Here is a 13,425-nt window from a genome sequence, read left to right on the forward strand (position 1 = left end):
GACATCTCTTAAAAGCAGTGCAGAATACTAATTCCCTTCCATGCCCCAACCCGGGCCTCTCTCGGAAGCCAGACTCAAGGCTGCATGTCGTCTCTCCATATAAATCTCAGAGCAAATGCAGGAGAGTCAGCTCTCAGCCTTTGGGTGTTAAAAACAAACAGCGGGGGGCTTCCCTGGCGGCGCAGTGGTTGAGAGTCTGCCTGCTGATGCAGGGGACACCGGTTCGTGCTCCGGTCCGGGAAGATCCCACATGCCGCGAAGCGGCTGGGCCCGTGAGCCATGGCTGCTAAGCCTGCAAGTCCGGAGCCTGTGCTCCGCAGCGGAGAGGCCACAGCAGTGAGAGGCCTGCGTACCGCAAAAAAAAAAAAAAAGAAAACCCAAACAAACAGCGAAGTTACACTTAGCTCTGTTGCCCTTTTTGAATGTCCACAATCCACTTATCTCCCTGTCTGTGGTTTCTGGGCCCGCTGCATGGTGATATGCTACCCTGTTTCCTCTGCAGCCCTCTGCTCCCTCGGCCTCCGATTCAGCTCCTTCCTTTGTCCAGCCACAGTTCTGTGTCTTCATACCGGCAATATCCCTGACAGCTCCTTAATTGCTACACGCGTTTGTACAGTTCCCTAGCAATTATATTTCAGACCCTGTCAGGGTACCTGCTAGCCTTGGGGCTGTGTTTATATTAAATATCAATAAAAAGCTGATAGCATCAGTGCAGATGGCAGGCTCACAAAATCATATTTTGATGGGAGCCACAAGATGGAAGGGAGGAATGTTTTTTTTTGTTTGTTTGTTTTGTTTTGTTTTTTTGTTTTTTGTTTTTTAAACATCTTTATTGGGGTATAATTTCTTTACAATGGTGTGTTAGTTTCTGCTTTATAACAAAGTGAATTAGTTATACATATACATATGTTCCCATATGTCTTCTCTCTTGCGTCTCCCTCCCTCCCACTCTCCCTATCCCACCCCTCCAGGCTGTCACAAAGCACCGAGCTAATATCCCTGTGCCTTGCGGCTGCTTCCCCCTAGCTATCTACCTTACTACGTTTGTTAGTGTGTATATGTCCATGACTCTCTCTCGCCCTGTCAAAGCTCACCCTTCCCCCTCCCCATATCCTCAAGTCCGTTCTCCAGTAGGTCTGCGTCTTTATTCCTGTCTTACCCCTAGGTTCTTCATGACATTTTTTCCCCTTAAATTCCATATATATGTGTTAGCATACGGTATTTGTCTTTTTCTTTCTGACTTACTTCACTCTGTATGACAGACTCTAGGTCTATCCATCTCATTACAAATAGCTCAGTTTCATTTCTTTTTAAGGCTGAGTAATATTCCATTGTATATATGTGCCACATCTTCTTTATCCATTCATCCGATGATGGGTGCTTAGGTTGTTTCCATCTCCGGGCTATTGTAAATAGAGCTGCAATGAACATTTTGGTACATGACTGTTTTTGAATTATGGTCTTCTCAGGGTATATGCCCAGTAGTGGGATTGCTGGGTCATATGGTAATTCTATTTGTAGTTTTTTAAAGAACCTCCATACTGTTCGGGAGGAATGTTTAAATTCCTTTCTCTCTTCTAAAAGTTTGGAATGAGAGGAGACTTTCTGAGTGAATATCAGGAATGGGTTCTTACCAAATAATGACAGCTATAGGTTCTATACTCTAGCTGGGAGTTATCTTTTTGTGTGTGAGAATTGTCATAACATCAGTTTTCTCCAGAATTGTTTCTTTGTGCGCTTCCCCCACGCCCCCCACCATGGAACACAGGACAAGCCTTCAAATACCCTAGGTAATTTTAAATGCTTGTTGACTGAATGGGTACGCTTATTTGGCTCTACTTTGAGTGGGGTGTGTGTGTGTGTGTTTAGGACAGAGGCCTGGGACTAAGGGTCTCTGAGCCCCACCCCACCCTCTCCCCATACCCCCTGCATCGCCACTTCTGAGGGACACTTTCACTTTAGGCGAAAGGACAGCCTAGCCCATCTCAGGCTGTGTAGCTTTTCCCCAACAGGACCTCGGTTCTCCCACCCTTCAGAAATAGTATGCGCCTTCCCAGGAGCTGTGAGTATGACGGTGAATGAGGCATGTAGGGCAGCTGGCACCGTGTGAGCCCATGGCAGTGCCCAGAAAAAGTCTTGCTGAAGGTTTCCAACACCCAAATGTGTGGTCAAGGATTTTTTTTTCTTATGGTTCCCACTCTTTCATGTTGCTTATGAATAACTTCTATCAATTAGGGACACACTGCAAGAACAGCTGGCTGGGATGTACATTCTGAGGACTGTTGCAACAGAAAAATTGGTGTTTGCAAATCTGTGACAATCCAACTGTTGGAGGACAAACTCTTGCCTGTTTCCATCAGTAGATTTTCCCATTTGTGTGCCATCTAAGAAGCACGCCAGCTCCCCTTGGGTGAACTCCCCTAGGATGCAGTACTCTGAAGCACTGTCCTCCAGGCTTCCTGCTGTTGAGGACGCCCTGCTTGGATGCTGGGACGATGCAGAAGAGAGCTTCTACCTTTGGAATAAATGCCTGCCTTCAGAGTGCAAAACTTGTTTGGTGAGATTGTCCTCTCTACACCAGTGGCTCCTCTCACTCTGCCACCCTAGTGCAGGCACCATCCTGTCCCCCTGGAAGGACAGTAGGAGCCTCGAAACAGTCCCTCCACCCCCACTCTCCTGCCTCTGCTTGCTTGCTCTCCAAATGGCAGGAGTGTGTACCTGCCCTCTCTTCAAACCCTCCAGGGGCCTCCATTGCTCCTGAGATTGCCAGCAGACTGCAGCCCAGGGTCTTCAAGGTCCTGCTAAGTTCTCATCCCCGATCCCTCCCACCCAAGCTTTTTGTCCTCTGAATTCCAGGTATTTAAACTTGCAGTTGGCAATGCCAGGACCACTCTGCAGCCGCACCTCCGGCCCCACTTTTAATTCCTATTCATTCCTCAAATTCCAGCTTGATCAATAATGTGTTAGGAAGACCTTGCTTAAGAACATGTTCCCCAACATCGTGTTTTGCCCCTTCTGATACTAATCATAACTGTAATCTTACACTTAATTCGATAATTATTGGGTTTTCTGCTTTCCCCAATGGACTATACATGCCTTTGAGTTAAAGGCTTTGCCTGGTTTTCCCCATTGCTTTGTCACCAAATCCTAACACAGTGCCTGGCACACAGTAGTCATTCAGCAGGTATTTTCTGAATGAATGAATAAATGCGTACTACATCCGGTACAGGGGCTAAATGCTTTGGAGAATGTTAGAAAATATGACATGATTTACACCCTTTAAATGGGTTGTACAATGGCAGTAGGAACAGCTACTATAAATGAAACAAGAAAAGAAAAGCCTCAATAAGATTATCCAGGGTGGGGATGTGGGTGTAAGTTGGGAATTGGAGGAGAAGCAAATTTGAAAATGGATCCTGGGCCAGACCAGATCATGTTAGAGCACTGGGCAGTCAGATGTAGTCTCTGAGTGATGGGTTAGCAGAAACTACTGAAGCTTCTGGGTCAGGGTGTATGATCTTGCCTTGGAATTCAGCACGGATTTGCAATCAGGATGCCAGGTTCCAGAGAGCCGCAGCAAGGGTCTTGCAAGGCTGGTGTTATTATAGTACTTGTTGGTGGGAAAGGGGTGGCTGTGCTCACCCCATCTCGGAACCTGTCCAAGGTGAGTTTTATTCCCTTTCTAACCAGAGCAAAACCTCAGGGAGGAAGTAGGCTTTGATTCTTCAGCTCTTTGTTAGAGACCTCAAGGGAGACTCAGTTAATGGGACAAGATCACATATCAAATGAGGTGTTTTAAATTAGTGATACCAGCTTAACTACAGTTTATCAGATGCCACTTTAGAATCCAAAGCCCTATGAGATATGCTTATCTTCACTCTAGAGTGTCTTATCCAAGATTTTATGCCTTATAAATGTCCCCTCCTCTGCAAGCAGCCCCCAAATCCAGATGATGATGGCGATGAAAGAGCTTCACTGTGGCTCTGCAGCAGAGACCCCAAGGGGGATGCGTTAGGGGACCCTTGCAGATGGGCTCTACCTTATCTTCATCCACCACATCCTCTTCAACTCACACACATGCCTGGAGCATTAAGTGTGAAGATGCTGTCAGGGTCCCCAAGAAAGCTTGATCCCAGCCCCCTCCTCCAGACCACCCACTTCATTTATTTGTTGACCGCTGGGGGCAGACAGCCTGCTCTGAGCCACATGTTACCTTGACTCCACCTCCCATGCCACCTTTTTACCCCCACCCCTTACTATCTGGTGAGTAGTAGAGTTTGAGGCCTCCATTCCAGTCTTCTTCCAACTAATAGCTTGGACACAACATGCAATTTAGCTAATCTCTACCTTGGGCAGGTGATGTACTGGGGCAATGGACTTCAATGCTCTGAGGATCAGTTTCCTCATCTGTAAAATGGGGCTAGGAAGAGTAGTTTGTAACTGTCCTGCATAGTCCGTGGCCCATTATAAATGTGCCAGAAATGGCAATCTCTGCTGCTATCAGTATCATTATTATTTTGATTTCTATCACATAATTTTCTTTTTCTTAGTATCTCTGACAAAGACTTGGGAATGGTTTATTCCAGGGGGATAAAGAATGACAAGGAGGAAGAAATGCAAGTTTCTCCACAAAAATTTAAATATGTTAAGGGAGGAGGACTATTTAAAGTTGATATACTTAAGGCAAAAAATCCGAACACACAAGTTCCATCATTGACGTGAAATCCCACTGGGGAATGAGCTCCTGAAGTCTAGCACATCGAGGCAATGGGCTGAGAGTCTAAGGTACCCTCTAGGTTTTGCCAAACTAGTAGCTGTGTTCCCCACTCACTTTTCTTCCTAGCTCCATCCAGAGTGGTTCAGCACTGGGCCATGAGTATTCCTCATCCCTCTCTTTCCAGGACTGCCAGAAAATGCCTCCAGATTTGGGAAAAGCAAGCTGCATTTAATATCTAGCACATCAGTAAGTTTAGAGGAAGGGTAAATGTTTTGCTAATAAATCTATTTTATAATTCAACACACATTAAGGGCTATTTTCCAATACATATTAAGTGCTTGATAATTAGCATCAAAAGTATTCATTATTTAATCTATGATCTATTTAGAATGAACGAGAGAGACGTCATTTGCTTGCTGAAATGGGAGACATGAAACCTCTCCAGCCATTCTCCTCTTGAATCTCGTCCAGCATGCGGGGCTGAGGAAAACTGCGTGGACTCAGTGCCCACAGTAATCCCTGTGCTGGTGTAATTTTATATCCAGGAGACACACACCTTCAAAGACCTTTAGGAAAGCCCAAGATCCTTCCTCCAGCTTGTTCAAGGCAGGAAATAAATACCTTCTTTACAAGGGCCATACTTCAAAACCCAGTTGAACATGAATTCAGTCCCTTCCCTTCAAACAATGGCTTTTGGGTAACAGTAGTTTGTAATTCAATATTAGCCTATAATTGTTCATGTATGCTCAGATCCTCTAGAAATGGACCCATATTTTGTGCTGGAAAATGGCAAGTTTAAATTAATACAGTGCTGCTAATTCACTGGAGAATAAATGATATTGAGAAAAAAGATGAAGGGAGTATCAGGTAACTTTGAGGTCTGGAGAGGAAACTCAAATACTAAGGCATCCATAAAGATCCTGATTGTTTGAAGGGTGTGTCCTGGAAAAAGGAAGTAGGCTATGCTGGCTATAGATTTCAGAAGAAAAGAAATTTGATTTTTGAACCATGAATAAAAGCATGATGGGCCTTGGCACTGGTGGAGCACAGATTACGTCTGTTAGAAAATGTATACTTGGCAGGAAACTTTGCTGATCTGCTAAAATCCTCACCATGGCCTGCCCACCTCTCCAGCCCCATCCTGTAACTCTCTCCTTTGCTCACAAGGCTCTAGTAATACTTGTGGCTTTGTTGTTTTGTTCCCTAAGACATGGGTTTCTTCCCAGCTCCAGACTTCAGAACTTGCTGTTCTCTTTGCCTAGAAAGTTTTTGCTGGCCAAGGGGGTTTTGAGCTGACGCCTTCTTTGCATTCAGGGCTCTCCTCAAAGAGGTCATTTTTGACTGCCCAATTTGAGTAACTCCACTTTCCCCAACTAATCACACAGGGTAACTCTCAAGCCTACCATCCCTTTTACTTGTCTTCATCACACCCATTTCTATTTGGAATTCTCATTTCTTTTCCCTTGTCTCCCCTCGTCAGACTGAAATGTCAGCTTCATGATCTATCTGGTTCAGTGCTGAATGCCTGAGATAGTAGGTGCTCAATAAATACTAATCGAATGAACAAATGGAAGAATCATCGAGAGTGCCTGACCCTGATAATTTGAGGAAGGGAGGAAGACACATAGGTAGAGCCTTAGCTGGATGGTCCTACGACAGCTGGACTGCCCTGGGTGGGGAGTTGGGGGCTCACCATAGAGCTGCAACTGGTGATGTACCCTCCTGGTGGAGCCCTCCTGCTGCGGGGCACCTATGTGCCTTGTACCACCAGCTTCCGAGGGAGGGCTGCTCTCATTTGCCTTCCACAGATGGAGACATTGGGACACAGGAAAGTTAAGTCACAAGTCCAAAGCCATTAGCTAACAAGTGTAGAGTGAGGTCTCAAACCTGGGATTCCAGCTCCAGAGCCCAAGTTCCAGACTGGTGACTGCAATGTTGGGGTTCTGCCCAGAGGCATGCTGCAGAGAACAGGGAGGAAAGTTGGGAGTCTTCTTGGAACCTTATTTATTTGCTAAGACACGAAGCAAATAATGGCCAGTATGTATGGAGTGTTTTGTATGTGCCAGTTGCTGTGCTAAGTATTCTACATACATTAATTTGCTTGAGGCTCATCATCTCAGATAGGTCACAGGAGGATGGAACTCGGGACTGAAATGCGATGGTTACTCATTCACAGAAATAGAACTAAAAGGAAATGTGTGTGCATGTGTGTAAGGGGGAGTGTGCAGAGAGAACATTAGCTGTCTGCAACATCAGGTGACTCCTATGTAGCAAAGTGCAAGCTTCAGAGGAAAGCACAGATGAGAGCAGTTATTGGGTGGAAATAAAAAAGGAAGCTACAAATGTGCTTTTTTGATGGATTGTATGATGTATTATAAAAACAGAGCAGGGATGTGTGAGTGCTTTTCAGATACAAATTGCAAATTGATCAGAAAGGTGGTATGGGACTCTTACTCTCTAAACTTCTGCTAGTAGTCTGTTTTACTAAAAGCTGAACGTCTGATAAATTTTTGACTGGCATTGGAGGTAACTTAATCTCTCAGAAGGTAGAGGAAACAGGAGGAAGAATTGCTATTCCTGGACTTGATATTGACCAATATGAATCATAAGTTGATGCAGAATGGACAGGAACATTGGGAAAATGACCATGTTATGTGGAGTTCACTTTATTGAGCAGAGAGGCTGGGCATTGACACAACACTAAACATTAAGGGAAATGATTTTAGTCCAGTTTGTTGCACTACAGGTAGGACCCATTGAAAGAGGTCAGGAAGAATTGTAAGCTCATAAAATTACAATGCAGACATGAAAATCTGAATTGTTCCCATAAAGAAGAAAAGGGAGAAGGCCTTTAAACATCCTTCACTAGGAAAAAGACCTGCATCTATTAAACTCAGATTTTAAAAACAGTACATTAACAACCATAGAATATGGGTATATTGTATAGGATAATTAAGAGAGTATGAGTACATGTAATGGGTTGAATAGTGGCCTCTAAAGGATATGTCCAAGTCCTAACCTCCAGTACACCCTTCAAATGTGACCTTATTTAGAAATCGAGTCTTTGCAGATGTAATTAAGCTAAAGATTTTGAGATGAGCTCATGTTGAATTTAGGGTGGACCCCAGATGCAGTGACTGGTTTTCTTAAAGAAAAAAGAGAGGGAGACTTGACACAGAGACCCACAGAGGCCAAGTGAAGATGGAGGCAGAAATCGGAATGATGTGTTTATAAGGCAAGAAACGTCAAGGGTTGCTGGCGACCACCGGAAGCTAGGAGAGAGGCATGGAACCGATTCTCCCTCAGAGCCTCCAGAAGGAACCAATCTTGCTAACACCTTGATTTTGAACTTTTGGCCTCTGGAATACATTTCTGTTATTTTAAGCCCCCACCCCCACCCCAATTTGTGGTAATTTCTTACAGCAGCCACATGAAGCTAATACAGTCCGTTAAACCCCTTAGATTATTTTAACTAGACCATATTTTTTAGTGATTCTACTTCCCTTATTCATCATACCCTGGGAAAACCAAAGCCTTCTGTTCTTAAAGAGACATAGAGCAAGATGTGGTATCCAAATGAAGCGGATGAAATGATCCTCAGGCACTACAGTTCTTTTTTAATTTCTGAAGGTGCTCACAGTTGGCAGAGGGAGGAACAATCTTAGGTTAGTAGGGCCATCTGGAGATATGGGCAGCCTTTTACTACCCCCAGAGAAATCATGCTCAAGAAAAAAGAATTGTCTAACTGGAAACTGGTGAACTCCTTAACATGTTGAGACAGGGAGCCCGTGAAATGGAATTTTCGCTTCTAATTGTGTAAGGTTTTTATAATTGAAGTTATTGATGGAAGAGGCAAGAACCGTGGATTTTTCACTGTCTTTATTGTATTTGCACCTTCGTGGATTAATTTAAGTGGCTTTCGTAGCAAGGAGTGAGTCACAGTAATTATTGTAAAGCTTGGACAGGAACAATAAAGAGCTCCATTTTCCGGGATGGTGAGGATAGTCTTAACTCAAAATTACTTTACAGGAAAGAGTTGACTTGATCATTTTCACTCTCCCAGTCTATGTGGTTTATTATAGTTTACAAGAGTTAGAGCATTTGCCCTTGAGATGAGAGTTAGAATCCCGCTTGCCTGTTGAATCCGTGTAAGTGGTCTGAAAGAATGAGACAGGCTGGAGGTAAGACAGTAAGACAAGGCGCCATGTCTGTCCACTGGGTCAGGCGTCATATCGCGGCTCTGTCTCATCCTCCACATCTTGTGGGCAGCCAGCTGGCAAAGGGCAGGCAGCTGAGGAAGAGGAGTGGCTAGCACAGTGCCAACAGTGAGTTTCCTTGCAGTGTACCTAATTTACATAAGCATTTCTAGAGTTACTTTTTTCGTTGGCTTGCTGTGCAACTTATGGGCTGGACTGAGGGAATCTGTCCCCATACCCGCTGTCTGTGTAGTATGGAGGGATCTTTGGAATGAGGACACCACAGTGGGGTTACTGTGATTCACAGTTCCACAGGGAATTCTGGTGAGGGTGCTGGACTCCAGGGGAATGGACTAAGCTCCCTTGATGACTTTGTGAATGCCTATGGCCATTAGTCCCTTTCTGCCAATGTGTTTTACCTTCCAAACAGGCCAAATAATGGGGTATTATTATCCCCATTTTACAAATAAGGAAATCACAGATAAGAGGCTTTGCCATTTGCTAGTTGGGTGTCTTAGGAACACCTAAAACCTGACCTCCTGGTTCTCCGTTTCCACTTGTATAGCATGGAGAACAACAGTGGACCTGCTGTGGAGGGCTGTGGTGGGGGTGAAAGGAGTGAAGATGAGCACAGTGCCTGCCTTGCAGGAAGGACTCAACAAAGGTTTCTCCTCCTCCTCCTCTTCCTAACTATTAACACGCTCATCCTGTTGTCATCCTTACCCTCATCATACTGGGACTGGACAATTATCTATACTCTTGAAACAAAATTTTGCTGAGTGTTGCATTATTTTGAAACAGGATCTTCCAAGGTTAAAAAAAGGTGGACAGTTAAAGAGTATCCTCAGTGATCCACCATGCTTTGATCAGTATGCAAGAAGTATATATTTTCTGTCTTTGTCTTCACTCTTAATTCTCATCTGTGGACAAAAGACAAGGGGCTATCTTTGGGCTCCCAAGGGTGAGGAAAAGACATTTGCTCATGGGATGACAGGGCAGAAGAGTAGATAGTTGTCTGGAATTGGAGAACAACCTTTTATTCATCAGTCCATCCATCCATCCATTCATCCATTCATCTCTTTATCCATCCATACATTTTTGGAGTTTCTGCCACGTGCTGGTCAAAGGTGTGCAGCAGGAGATCAAAGCAAGATTGTTCCTGCCCTTATGGAGCTCATAATCTGCTGAACAAAAGAGGTAGAGAGATTTAGTTATGTAATTCCAATTTACTTATTTATTTATTTTTAAAGCAGACTTTTAAGTTAGAGGTGGAGAGAATTGGAACAGGGCTGCGTTGGCTGAGGTGACTGCAGTGACAGAAAACACATTTTTCCTGTTTTCAATGCTGAGTTCTGACTCAGGAGCCAAAAAGTGGAACAGAATGCTAAGAAAGTCTCTCTTTGCTTTCTCTGAACTATTTGCTCAGCCAGATTGAAAGTAACCCAAAAAGGGATGTGCCTTTCAAGTAAGGAGTCATCAGTAGAGTCTCCTGGGTGGCTTAGAGGGCTCAGGCAGGATGGGGAAACTCTAATATACATAAAGCTGGAATTCCCAGGAGCTAAACATTTCGGGAGCTATAACTTTCTTCACAGCTTCCTGCAGGATGGGCCCCATGGTGATATCTGCCAGCTACGTGGGATGCCAGCTGGGGTTCTGTTTCACTTTGGTTTGTAACATTCCTCTTCTCTCTCCCTGCCTTTTTTCCCCAGATCCAGCAATTGTCAATGGGGTTTATTGGTCCGAGTCCCTAAACAAAGTTTTTGTAGATAACTTTGATCGTGACCCGAGTCTCATATGGCAGTACTTTGGAAGTGCAAAGGGCTTTTTTAGGCAGTATCCAGGTGAGTATCCCTGCATTGAGAATTATGATTCAAGTTACTGATCCTGTGATATTTTCCTTTAGGGTTAAGGGTTAACAATTTTTTCCCTTCCCTTACAAGAAAATGAAAGATTAAGTTCAAATCTATTAAATCTGTTGTCAGGGTACAGGACAGGAATGCAGTGTGGCATCTGCATACGTGTGCACACCCACATTTGGATCTACGTGTGGTTTCAGCATCTTCCTCAATAGAGTTATTCATAGAGCTGCCGCCTAAAGTGAGGCATTGGAGTGTGAAACGCATCATATTTCATCTTTCTGGACAAGAGATTGCTCTTATTACTATTACTACTATTACTGTTATTGTTGTTATTATTACCAGGGAAAGGAGCAATCCATAATCGGCTGAGTTAAATTCTGACTGAAAAATGTAAGAAATGGAAACATTTGAGCTTAGGTTTCCCTACTCTAAAGCTGACTGCTCCTGAAAGGAGAGGTTGAAATGGCCAAAGCACTACTGACGCCAGTGCCACCAAGAGCACCCTCAAATGAATATGTTTGTCAGAGTTTGTCCATCGTGACTTTGGAACAAGTGTTCCTTCTAGGGTCTTTCCAGGCCTCTGCTTTGCAACAGGAATTTAATTCTGGCTTGGTTTGAATTGTAATTAAAAAAGGAAGTTTTAATTTTGCTTACAAGGTGTGAAAACAGGACTCCAGGCTGCAATTGTGCCAACATTACAGCTGTAGAAATTAACAAGCTCAACCTAAAAGAAGGAAAAAAACGCCCTGCATAATCTTGGAGCAATTAAGTGGAGTCTTTTATGTTTTCATTAAGTAAGCCTAGGCACCTGATGTCCTCCCACTTTGAGGCACAGAGACTGCCAGCCTCTGCCTTCAGGAGTTGTTTGCCCTGCACTTAGCATCTGTCCCCTGAGACTTGCCTGCCGAGTGCCTGCTTTGCCAGATTATTCAACATTTCCTGAGAGCTATGTTCAGCAGGGCATGCATGGTTCCTCCTGGAGCTCACAGAAATTTAAACAATAAGCATTCTATTAAAGATAACATTATAATAAACAGTGGTCTATTAAAGTTCCAGTGTCACCAAATTGCAATCTGCTTTGATACACTCAACGGAGAGTAAATTTAATGCAGATGTTGTGAAAATAGAGCATGGCGGGGGGCTGATCCATCAGGGAAGCCACAAGGACATCTTACCACGTGGCATTTGGATGAAGGTGGAGCAAATAAGAAGAAACCACAGATCATCTGTTGTCTCCACCAGCAGGAAGTCTTCAAACTAAATTGAAAGTTTCAAATTTAAAATCTGATAGTAGAGATGTATTAGTCATCTCGGGCTGCCGTAACAAAACACCACAGACTAGGTGGTTTAAACAACAGACATTTATTTCTCATTGTTCTAGAGGCTGGGAAGACCAAGATCAAGGTGCTGGCAGATATGGTTCTTGGTGAGACCCCTCTTTCTGGCTTGCAGACGGCTGCCTTCTTCCTGTGTCCTCACATGGGAGAGAGAGGAAGCTCTGGTGTTTCTTACTCTTCCTGGAAGGGCACTAATCCCATCATGGGGGTTCTACTCTCATGACCTCATCTAAACCTAATTGCCTCGCAAAGAAAATTACCTGTCAATACCAGAACATAGGGTTCTTCAACCTATGAATGTTGGTGGGACACAAACATTCAGTCCATAACAAAAGAAAATCCTCATAAAGGGTTTCTCTAATTGGAGAGATTAATTTATGTACAAGATTTTTATCAGTCAGAATCAGAATAGTTGACTCAGAAATGATTACAGTTCTTTTATGATATTGGTGGCAGAATTTTGTAAAATTTCTGCCTATTTTCTTTGTGAATAAAGACATAGGTCACAGTCCTCCAAAGGGCTTCACTGCCCTGATACATGTCAGTGCTCACTCAGTGCTTGGTTCTGAACGGAGAGTACACCTCTTGTTTCTTGGACATAAAATGATTGTTAGATGAGGGATCCATGGGCTTTTTTTGCTAGGATTTTTTTTTTTTTTCTTTTTAGGATGCTTCTTTTCATGTTTAGAGTGGTACAATAGTATGAATTAGTGCTAAGTGTAAATGTCGTAAGCAGAAGGGAAGTTCCTTCATTCTTACGTAAGTGTGTCCTGAGTTCTTGCTTTGTTCCAAGCCCTGTGTGGGGCCCTGAGGATAAAATGGTGAGCTAAGCGGAAAAGGTCACTGCCCTCGCGAAGCTCCCTCTTGTGGGGAAGTGCATTCGTTAGAGATTTTGGTTGCCAGTGGCAGAAACCCAGTTCCAGCCAGCGCCAGCAGGGAACACATTCATTGAATCACCTGACTTTCAGATGATGCTGAGTTAGGCTCTGCTCTGTTGGCCCTACTCTTCATTTTCATGTGCCAAGAAGATTATGAAGACATATGTTGCCTTAGATGAAATTAATTTCCCTCCAATATTAGTTTATAATGCCTTTGGGAGAGAAACAATAGTATATAGGAATATTGTACAATATTTTACATTTAATCACATTTGAGCATTTGAGTCTGTAGTAGAGATTTTGACATTATTTTCAGTTTCACCTGTGGATATGCTGAATGTTCTAGGGACCTTGTCTTGTGAAAGCTGAGGAAGGCAGGCCGAGGCAGGCAGGGCAGGCATCACTGATGCTGGTCCTGAAGTCTGGAGTGCCGCCGAG

The sequence above is a fragment of the Delphinapterus leucas genome, chromosome 10 (assembly GCF_059928025.1).
Source record: "Delphinapterus leucas isolate spDelLeu-1000000601 "Yukka" chromosome 10, BTC_Dleu_Yukka2, whole genome shotgun sequence".
In the NCBI taxonomy this organism is placed as follows: Eukaryota; Metazoa; Chordata; class Mammalia; order Artiodactyla; family Monodontidae; genus Delphinapterus; species Delphinapterus leucas.